The following is a 9,617-nucleotide window of genomic DNA, read 5'->3' as shown; positions in this document are numbered from 1 at the left end:
ATCCACCACAGTACAGTATATTCATGAGTCTTTAGCACCGTACACGGCATTTTGTCTACAAACGTACATTATAAATTATAACACAATATAACAATTTTTGTTCCTGGGTAGTAAGTTATTTCATAATTGCTTATGCCTAAAAAGTACAGAAAATGGCTATTATTCCCCACAAACTTTACTTTTGTGACCAGGACAGTGATATTTAGAAATGTACCTCTTTTCAATGAGAAAACGGGCAAATATGTCTTTTCATTCGCAAAAAGTAAGAAAAAAACTACATTAATCAAGATTAACATGTATTTATACTGAAGTAATACAAAAATACTTCAAAAGATTTAGTAGTGCGTAGTTTTTTTTTAAAATTACGATTATACTGTAAATCACTTTCACGAATCAGCCCCCAAATGTAGTCTCCCATAATATTCTCGTTATACTGTCCTTGGTAGCGGCGTTCAAAGTCCAGTATATCCTGGTGGAAGCGCGCGCCTTGCTCCTCCGAGTACACTCCCATGTTCTCCTTGAATTATCAAGATGAGCATCAAGGATATGGACTTTGAGGGACATCCTACAGCCCATTGTGCCATAGTTCTTCACTAGAGTATCAACCAGCTCCACAGTTTTTGACCTTGTGATTGCCCAGGAAGCCACGAACCACTGCGACAAAGCTGTCCCAAGCTGCTTTCTCCTCACTAGTGAACTTGGAGAATTCATTGCACTCCAGGATCTTTAACTGTGGTCCGACAAAGACACCGGCTTTGACCTTTGCCTCAAGACAGCTTAGGGAAGAAGTCTTGAATGTACTTGAAGGCTCCCGAATCCTTATCTACAGCTCTGACAAATTGTTTCATAAGGCCCTATTTGATGTGCAGTAGTGGCATCAGCACCTTCCAGGGGTCCACCAGTGGCTCCCACTTGACGTTGTTCCTCCCCACAGAGAACTCGGTCTGCTGTGGCCAGTCCCGCCTGTGGTAGTGCACCTTGGTGTCCCTGCTGTCCCAAAGGGTATAGCAGGGAAACTTGGTAAAACCGCCTTGGAGACCCATCAGCAATGCCACCATTTTAAATTCTCCGATGACCTCCCAGCCGTCCTCATCATACTTCAAGGCGTCCAGCAAGGTCTTGATACTGTTGCAATCCTCTTTGAGGTACACCGAGTGAGCCAGAGGAAGAGAAGGGAACTTGGAGCTGCACAGCTTGGAGGCTCCTGGATGAGCTATCAATGAAGAGGTGCCACTCATTCTGGTTACAAGCAATTCCGATTGCCTTGAACAGACTGGTCACATTGTGGCAGAAGCAGAGCCAATCTTGACAGGTGAAGAAGCTGCAAAAAGGTTGGTGACGCTTCCTCTGATCTGCGACTTGCACACTGTTATCCAAGAAGTTCCACTGCTTGAGCCTCGACGTCAATAGCTCGGCATTGGACTTGGTGAGACCGAGATCTCTGATCAAGTCGATGAGGTCTTTTTGGTTGGGGTAGTATGGGTTTCTCTCCTCAGCTCCACCTCTGAAATTGTCATTTGGATCTACGTCTTCCTCGCTTTCTGACTTGCTGCTGTCTTTAAAGATGGCTGCTCTCTCTCTGGAGGAGTGGGTACGGGGAGCTCATGGCAGTGTGGCACCGGGGCGATGGATGAAGGACAGTCCAGATACGTGATAGCAGGTGCATTCTTGCCAGCCCGACGTTAGGAAGGGTCCACCATGCAGAAGTAGCAGTTGCTTGAGTGTTCAGTGGGTTTCCGCCAAATTCTTGGGAAAGTGAACTTCATGGCTCTCTTTTCCCCTCTGTACCATCCTACAAAAATACATTAATTTCACCCATGACTAATCTGTAAGAGATTCTCGCAACATTTTTCATATATGATTTATTTTTTCAATAATATTGAAAATTGTAAAAATTAAAAACTTTTACAATTTTTAACATTTTGACAAATTTTATAACAAAATTCCAAGCAACAATTGTCCATCTTACCTTCCAGAGTTTTTTTGAATTGCTCGCAGGTGAAATGAGGTACCCAGGATTTGTCTTGATCCCCCACAGGCATGCCGAAATATGCCTTGTAGGCCTCACATCTTAGCAGATGCTTCCACAGAGTACTTTTTCGCTCTCGTTTTGATAAATTGGTCACAGACATAGCAAAATGCGTCTGCCGGATGCTTGCAGCCTCTTGATGCCATCTCAGAAAAATGCAGATATGTATCCACTTAGGCAGCTAGAACTAAACTGAACTGGTGGGCTTAAGGCCCCTGTATTTATAATACTATTTATATTACTGGAAAATTATAGAATGTTCTAGACATCACTCCAAGTTTACTCAGCACTGAATCTATCTGGAATGTTCTGGAAAATAGGTCATTTTCAAAATATCACTGTCCTGGTCACAAAACAAAGTTTGTGGGGAATAATAGCCATTTTCTGTACTTTTGAAGCATAAGCAATTGGGAAAGAACACTTATTACCCAGGAACAAAAAAATTGTTACACAGTGTATTTAATGTGCACTGGAATGTTTGGCTTATTTATGAATTCCGAAAGCTTCCGCGCATAAAATGGCTGGATTTTTTTTTAAGATTCACCGAACATTGTCTCAAATAATTTATTTACTGAATGTACTAGCGAGTGTTGGATTTTAGAATGATAATTGTTCAAATGTTTGGTGTAAATCTGAATATAATGGAGAAATCCGATGAGCTTATAAAGCTCATTTTCACGGATGTCGAGTAGTTTCACAAATGACCAGTAGAATTGTCCAAGGGCTACAACATGCTTCACCACCGCACTGGCTAGTGTTCATTTCCATTTCTGGCCCTGTGTTAATGGATGTTAATGTTCTGTTCTGGGTTCCGCTTTTTTTGACAGTACGCAATTTATGCAGCACGTTTACTCTCCAAGTGACACTACTAATTTTACCAACACCAGAGGAGCGATGGACTGGGCAGGCCATTTTTGGCCCCTGCTCCAATGTCCTTATTGAATGGAAGCCTGCTGCTTTACCAATTGAACTATCCACACTATATACACAGTTACAATGTCCTATGAAATTGCGTTGGATATATATTTTTTTTATGAAACAGTAAAATCAAATATTTGGTCATAACAGAGGTTTTTTTGGGTTTAAAGCTTTCGTGACTGCAGGGATTCATGTTCTTGGTTCTTTCGGTAAAGTCACGTAGAAGGGAGCAAATTTAATTTATTATTTCCCTTCTACGTGACTTTACTGAAAGAACCAAGAATATAAATGCGTCGTTAAACCCACCACCATCCGACAGCCAACTAGTAAGGTTTGTCACAAACAAAACATGGCAGTTACTAGTTGAGCACACCGGTGAGTTGAAGAGTAAACCCACAAAATGTACAATTCCAGTCCAACATTTTACTGGATATTACAACCAGCCACATCAGGTGACAGCCAGAATTATAGTCTTAAATAGGAGAGTAAATGTGATGTCACTTCTGAGCCAATCAGGTGCGAAGACCAGAGGGGCGGAGTTAATGTAGTAATATAAATTATAATGGATATATATTATTTATTGGTTGGGTTATTCACAGTTTTTGTGCCCCAAAAATCGCATCCCTATTATTGGCTGCTCACAATTAATGGCCATCGACGTATGGTGACCTGTATGGTAAAATACTCCCAAACACAACTGTCGGCAGTTGCGGAACAGGTCTGCCAACAAGGGGACTCAATTGATTTTGATAATATTGACGTTTCGTGCAACACTAGTGACTGGTCAAGACTAATTATAGAATCTATTGAAATTGAGAGAAATAAAAAATAATTCTAACCGTTCTGATAGCCACAGGCTTAGTTCTGCTTGGAAGCGTATTATCAAGTATTACACTCACTAATTGCATGCCTCTCCAGGTCACCATACGTTGATGGTGATTAACTGTGGACAGCCAATAATAGGTACAGTATTGCGATTTTTGGGCCCCAAAAACGGCAGAATGCAAATACATAATGTACATTCATTGTATATAATGTACATAATCTACATTAATGTATATTAATGTACATTATGTATGTTGATTAACTGTGAAAAACCCAACCAATAATATATATATCAATTGTTATTTATATGACTACATTAATCACGCCGCTCTGGTCTTCATACATAATTGGCTCAGAAGTGACGACATTACATTTACTGCCCTATTTAAGACCAAAACAGGATTTTCCACAATTCTGGCTATCACCTGATGAGGCTGGTTGTAATTACCGGAGAAACGTCGTACTCCAATTTTAAATGTTGTGGGTGTACTCTCCAACACACCGGTGTGCTGAACTAGTACTAATTGGCATGTTTTGTTTACGTGACAAAGCATACTACTTATTGGCTGTGTCGGGTGGTGGGTTTAACGACACATTTATATTTACGCGATCTAACCCACAAAACCTATTATGGATAATATTGGTCGCGAAAGCCTACGTGTAAAACATTTGTTGACTGGTTTTGACTCCTGTCTAGTTCAATATTAAGACCTTCCTCTACTCTGCCAACGACTGTTTTTTGTGGTTATTCATGGAGAATCTTTATTCTCACCTTGCCTGTAAAAATGCTGACGAACAGCCTAGAATAACAAATTGGGCTTAAATATGATTTATCCATTGTTATGTGCAATGCTTATATAGATGTAAAAGCCAATTGTGCAGCCTCTGTCAACCAATTTCTAGATGAAGGCCTCCTAACACCATGTCAGTAGATTGGTGAAAGAGCTTGGGGAGGGAACAAGGACCGGTTCAGGAATCACTCGCCAATGATCTTAGCCTTTACCCGGAATCGAATTCAGGTTTCTGGGTTAATAGTGCAGTGTGCTGTTACCACTGCATCACTAAAAATGTGTATGTACTGAATCTTGAACTACTTTTGCACCGTATGCAACCAACCGTGCTAATCGGATGTACGAATAATATGTTCACTTAATACGACACTGTAAGTCTTGTAATCGTGCACAGTGAATACAACTTGTGAAATCTAATGTTGTTGCTCTTTGCAGAGAATAAAGTAATTGATCAGTGGGGGCTTTCACTCTTAAGCCCGTTATCTCCTCACCCCAGGTCTCGTACATTTCCCTGTTTAACAGCTTGGTTCCTCTCGTATCATTAGGCAATTCCTCACTACGTTATTTATATAAGATCATGCTCCCAGCTACGTTGTGTTTCCCTCCCTTTTATGAAAAGGAATGAATACTCATGAAAATATATGATCACCCTCCACAAAAACATACCTGTTAAAATTGCCTCGGGTTCACAGCGATAACTAAGTTTGTGGCCTGAAGTACAACACATGGCTGATGAAACCCAGCGCAATATAACCAATTAGGCTTTAAAATATTGCATGCATGTGACCTTATTATCGTTTGAGGAAAACGATTTACATATTTTCTTTGTGATGTTACCATAATTGAATTTAGTTTCACGTTTACAGATGAACAGTTTTTTTTTTTACAAGATCAGTTTATCTACGACCTATATAACCACATAACCCGTTTCTATAGGGTTTTTTTATATTTGAGAAAAAAATGAAATTAATGATTGGTACAGTCCTATGGTACAGTCCAGGGTGCTGTCATGATGTAAAGGTTATGAGACTGGACTTGCAATACAGAGGTCGCAAGTTCAATCTCCTAGCAAGGCATTTGAAAATATGGCCATGTTTCTTAAATGCCCCCAAGCCTGCTCTTTTTGTCCCAGCAGTATAAATGGGTAAAGCACAGTCAAGTGGCAGGTCACATGTGGTAGGGTAAAGTGTGGGTACACCCAACACTTATTCCAAGACGTATGTCCAGCGTGGAAGAGTAGGCCAACTGCCCTCTACTACAGAGGCTCTTTAAAGCTCTCCCTAGTGGAGGCCCCATCTTGCCAGAAGTGGCAATATGGGGCCTCCACTAGTGGCAAGATGGGGCTACATATTTTCCTTTTACAGTTCTGCGTTGGTATTTGCAGTCTTGGTAATATTAAAACATGGATAATATAAGGGCTGCTTAAACCCAGCTCAACTCGAGTACACCATCTTCTGCTGAAAGAAGCCTGCTTATGATGACTAACCATGCCATATTTTGTGCCTTTTATATTATTTTTCAACATTTGACATCCAGTAAGCAAGGTCAGATTTATGACAATGTCCCCCCATTCATCATGTGTGCAGCGCTGGTAGCATATCACACAACAGTTGGAATCAAAGGTCGGATTCAGTGACGTTAAGTGCCGCTAGTGCAGTTTGTACTATTAAAGTCAGTGGACTGGAAACGCCATTACTTCGCTATATAGAAAACGCTTCCAGCCCCTCTCTCTCTATTCTATACATGTATCAGTCAGATGTTATAATGCTTTTTAATTCGTTTAGGAAAAAATATCTGGACTTGTGGAAATAAAAGAATGATGATCAATGATTTAAGTGCAGGAAAGTATGTTATGTATGAAGATGGACCAGTGGTTTATCGCACTGTGCTATTAACCAACCTGTGTTGGATTCTTTGCCGTGGCCAAAATCAATGGCAAGAGATGTCCAATCTGTTCCTGGACATTAACATCACCAACTCACACTGACCAGTTTGGTGAAATATATTCCAACAACCTCCATGACCAAGTATGTCATGGGAAGGCCTTAATCCAACAGTGATTGGCAAAGAGCTGAAATTTGTTTAAATGGTATGTGAAACAATAGAGTACTTTATTTGTAAATCTGTAAATCTGGTTTGACTTAATACAGTGTTGAATCTCATTGCGCTACTATGCAGAGCATGTTCAAAACTCTTATTTTGACTTGTGAGGAATGTGACATTTCAACTCATGTAAATACTGAAATAACATATTTTACAAAAATAGAAACTGTATATACAACACAGAGAATAATGTCTGTCCACTACTGGTATGGGTACATTTGTAGTAAATTGTTTTTCAGTTCTATTATAAACACTTGCATTCACATGCATTCTGTAATAACAAAACCAGCTTCAATACTGCATAAGTAATCATGTAAATGTGTGTACAACGTACTCTGTGCACAGTAAATCAATATTGTGCCACATTATTTGTATTGTACCACTATGTCAGTGTTTAAACGAATTATTTGGTGAGAATGTGTTGGCAGTGGTGCAGAAGCAAAACATACAACTAAAATTGCAGTCATTAACAACGCTATCGGGTGTGTAGTATTTTACATTCTCTTGGGTGTATTATATTTTATCCTCTCCCATGCTCGCCAAACGTATTAAAAAGAGGTTATGTACAACTGCGTGTGTATATATATCAAATGTAGTCACTGTTAAATTAATTCAACTCTATTCTTTGGGTATTTCGGTAAAGCCACGTAGATAGAGAAAATAATCATATAAATAAATAATAAAATATCACCACGTTTCGATCGCAACACCAGCAATTCAACTCTCTTCCATATTCCGTGAATCTGTATTTGGGCGTTACGTTGTTTTGTTTACCCAAAAACTGACTCGTGGTTTGTAACTTTAAGGGACTATTGGATACCATGAACTGGTGAAGGCAAGTGATGAATGTGCCATCTGCTGGACATAGGTAGATTTGCACGGTACACAAAAAAACTGGAATTTTTTCACAATTTCAGTACACATTAATGTATCCCTTTATATTTTTTCAGACAGCGTCTCTTTGCAACATACGTTCCATTATAACCATACAGATCTCATTTGGCATGGGACAAGGACAGTCATAAAGCAGTTTCATTGCATGCTCCGACTTACAGCTCTAGGCGTGAAATAGTTTATCTGACGTGAAATGTAAACCCTCTATCAAAATGATACAAAATCACTGATTGCTTACTTTTAACCGAAACGGCCTTTCTTGATGCTGGTCATCACAACAATGCTATTGCCATCTCTCAAGTTCACACGACGCAACAATCCATCTTGCACAAGTGGTCGGCAACTAAAACAAGTGCCATTTTTTTCGAACTAGGTAATAAAAAAACAACGAATTTCGAGAGCGGCAATGCATGTGAATATGAGACGGTCCTTAATATTAAAAAAGTCACGAAACAGTCGTTAAAGAGCCGCATGCGGCTCCAGAGCCGCAGGCTGCCTGCCGACCCCTGCCCATCATAAACTGCACTTCCACAGTGAACTGGACTTCCATGTTTCGATTTAAAGCTTTCGTGACTGCAGGGATTCATCTTCTTGGTTCTTTCGGTAAAGTCACGTAGAATGGAAATAAAACAATAAAAAATAAAACACAATGAAATAAAATTCTCACGACGTTTCGGCCACAACACAAGCAGCCTTCTTCAGGTGAAGGAACAGAACTGTCGGGACAACAGCGCTTCAGTGAACACTGCCAAGCTTGGCAGCATCTTTTAAGCTGGGTGGGAGGAGCAGAGCGCCTTGACGAAGGAGTTTACATATCAACAGGAGAATTTAGCATTGAAGTAGCTGTGTTAATGTGTTGGATTATGTTTTATTATTTTATTTCCATTCTACGTGGACCTTACCGAAAGAACCAAGAAGATGGACTTCCATGGTCAGGGGACGGCAGCCAAAATAACAAGAAGAGATATATATTTTTTAGAATTTCCAGAGCCGCACTGCAGTCCTGAAAGAGCCGGAGGCTGCCAACCCCCTCCCTGATCTAACCCCCTGTCCATGCGTTAATCCATTTCTCCATCTCCACTGTGGGTATCATTTTAGGAATGTTTCCTTCCTTTGGCTGTCGCTAGCCATCATTCGGTCTTGCAAGAATATAATAAAGGCGGCTGTACAGGCGGGATCACAATCATTATAGCATGATAGAAGCAAGTCACAAAGTCCAAGTTCGCGAAGTTAAGTTTTAGGGACAATGTGATAACATTTGAGTAGATATACCGAGGACAGTAACACGGTTGGCTACGTACAGTGCGAAAGAAGTTCAACATACGTACACAGATGAAGGTGGAGTAGGATACATAAATTGTGAACAAAACGGGTGCACAGATCTTAATTCCACAGTGAAGATGCAATGATTGTGCAGAACAGTAAAGAGCACAAGGTCCAATATAGGCACTTATTAGTAACGTACATAAGCGAAAAGAATGAACGCACTAACTGAATACTGTAGAAGGAAGGCACTAACCGTGTTTTATTTCCACATCATCCCATTCCATGTTTAAATACAGAGCGGTGTAGGAGACAACAGTTGAAACCTTGAACATAGACACACGTTTTTATTAAAGTGTAGACCAGGGGTGTCCAAACTTTTTTTCCCGAGGGCCACATACAGAAAAATATACGAAGGACTGGGCCACTCACTAGACGTGAGGTATACTGCCTCACTTCTCATGCACTAATATTGGCAAAATCAATCAAATACAGGTAAATTACTTTTGATAATTGAACATGTTTGAAGAAAAAAAGCCTCCATCATAGCTCTCCATTAGTAGATTTTCATTTTATTTTTTACAAAAAGGTTGGCAGGTCATTCTCTCAGTGACAGCCTCAGATTGGTTCTTAGGGTGCTGATCCCCCTTCATTGTCCTGTATGAAGGGAGAGACAAGAAGAGAAATAGGGGATGTGGATATTTCAAGCTAATTACACAAATACATTATTGAGCTTGTTAACACATCAACTAACGTTTGTTAAATAATTGTCATCAACTTTAATTGACTGAATT

Source organism: Petromyzon marinus, chromosome 3 (genome assembly GCF_048934315.1).
Source record: "Petromyzon marinus isolate PM22_M1 ecotype Great Lakes invasive population chromosome 3, UKy_Petmar_22M1.pri1.0, whole genome shotgun sequence".
Classification (NCBI taxonomy): Eukaryota; Metazoa; Chordata; class Hyperoartia; order Petromyzontiformes; family Petromyzontidae; genus Petromyzon; species Petromyzon marinus.
The sequence above is the reverse complement of the archived record's forward strand: the minus strand, read 5'-3'. Positions refer to the sequence as shown.